This window comes from Somniosus microcephalus, chromosome 7 (assembly GCF_052327205.1).
Source record: "Somniosus microcephalus isolate GS21.2 chromosome 7, FLI_Smic_1.0, whole genome shotgun sequence".
In the NCBI taxonomy this organism is placed as follows: domain Eukaryota; kingdom Metazoa; phylum Chordata; class Chondrichthyes; order Squaliformes; family Somniosidae; genus Somniosus; species Somniosus microcephalus.
This window is the reverse complement of record NC_140993.1, coordinates 203,986,578-203,988,869: the sequence shown is the minus strand read 5'-3', so window position 1 is coordinate 203,988,869 and position 2,292 is coordinate 203,986,578.

The following is a 2,292-nucleotide window of genomic DNA, read 5'->3' as shown; positions in this document are numbered from 1 at the left end:
CTGATACTCGGTAATGTCTGTCACAAGCCATTACCCAGAAGCAGCCGCTCATACTCGTCTGACAATCTGCCAGTGTTTGTTTCCATGGCTGCAGCTCGTCCTGTTCAGTTACTGCCTCAAATCCCACCTACCCAGTTACTATTTTGTAACAGTTTAAACATAGTCCCAGATTTCTCTGGTCCCTTTCATAATCAATATCCCTGGATCTCAGCAGTTGGTATGATTATCCAAAAGGCTTTGCATAATTTTGGATTAAAATGGGGCTTTATAATTCTTTATTCTCTCCTCCTGCAAATTAACCTCCCCCCCTCCCCGCCCATTACTCCACATTCCACCCCTGCCCCCCCAAAAAAGCTGGTGGGAAAGTCTATCGATTCCACTTCTATCACTGATTGCCTAAACAATTTACATTTTCTTTTTTCTATTCTTCCCCCGTGCAATAAAAGACAAATTGTCATCATACCACAGTGTGCTAACAGCCCAGCAACAGCAGGTTTGCCGCTCACTCTAGTTCAGGGGTGTCAAATTCAATTTACATGGTGGGCCTGATCTGACATCCTGGCACTTGGCGTGGGCCACATTCAGCAACAATTATTTGGACACACTGGGGCAGAAATTGGTATGCATTTCGCCTGTTTTTTGGGCAAAATGGGTGCAATGTATACCAATTTCTGGGCGTGAGGCCCTGCACCTAATCCGTACCAGCGGCATGGCTTCTTCCCATATTGGTTCTCACTGTGTTTAGGTGGACCTAGTGGCTGTCGGAAATCAGCGTTGGATCAATTTAAATATGCAAAGAAGGGTCCTGCACCTATTTCAGGAAAATGTGGAAATCTAGGTGGAGCATGCACCCTGCAAGCTCTGACTAGTTTTTCTAGTTCTACAGCAGCCTAAACAGCAGTCCTTAAAGGGACCACTGAAGAAATAGTTGGGAAATTAATTTTTCCTTCTCCTTCGATGGAGTGTGGAGGAGCAGGAGTGCTCCTTCCCAGCTCCACATTACCACTGTGGGCCGCTACCTGCCCCTACACTGCTCTCCTGCATCTCCTCCATGTATTGGAGCTTGTGATGCTCCCTGAGTGCAGTGAGAATCCCCGGTCTCCATCCCCTTGTTCCCCATTCATCCATCAGTGGAACAATCTTTCACTGTTTGCCTAAAGGTCCCCAGGTTTCACAAACCCTTTTACTGGCTGCTCCTCAGCACTGCTCCCACTCACCATATTGCTCCTGTTCCCTGATTGGCAGGAAATGTTGAGCCCCACACCCACACCACCGCATTCCACTCTCCCCCACCCCCCCTCCAGCCAAGCCCTGATCCCTTCAACCCCCAGTTTCCCTCTTCCCCTTCGCCTAAGCCCAATTGCTCTCACCTCCATTCCTCAGTTTCACACTTTCCCCCGTCCCGAACCCCAGTTTCCCCACCACCCAATACCAGTCTCCTGACCACCCCCCCACCTCGAGTCTTGATCTTACTGTCTTAACCCTGCCCACCGAGATCTGATTATGATGTCTCGACCCCCCCCCCCCCCCCAAGATCGAGCTTAATGTCCCTGCTCCCCTCTCCGAGGTAGATCGTAATGTCCCGCCTGCCCACCCCACCCCCAGAGATCGATCTTAATGTCCCCACCCCCCTCTCCTGAGTCCTTCAAGCCCCAGTTTCTCTCTTCCCCATCGCCCAAGCCCCAATCGCTCTGACCCCCATTCCTCAGTTTCACTATCCCCCACCACCCCGAACCCCAATTTCCCCATCGTAATCTCAGTCTCCTAACTGCCTGCCCCCCTCCGCCGCCGAGTCCCGATCCTAATGCCCTGATCACCCCCCCCCCCAAGAGATCAATCTTAATGTCCCAATGCCCCCCCCTCCCCCGAGTTCCAATCCTAATTTCCTCATCACCTCCCCCGCCCCCAGAGATCAATCTTAATGTCCCAACCCCCCGCCCCCCCTGAGTTCCGATCCTAATGTCCTGACCGCCCCCCCGGGAGATCGATCTGCATGACCCGAAGCCCCCCCCCGGATCGATCTTAATATCGTGACCCCCCCACCAACCTCCCGAGATCGATCATAATATCCTGCCCCCTGAGATTGTTCTTAATGTCCTGAACTTCCCCCACACCCCCTCCCTCCAAGATCGATCTTAATGTCCCGACTTCCCCCCCCCCCCCCCCCACCGAGATCGTGCTTAACGCCCCGACACAGCCACCTCCCCAAGATCAATCTTAGTGTCTAAAAGGCACAGTTGTCCCAGACTGTTAGAAGCAGCTCCCAGGAGATTTGTGTCCCATTGAGGATAC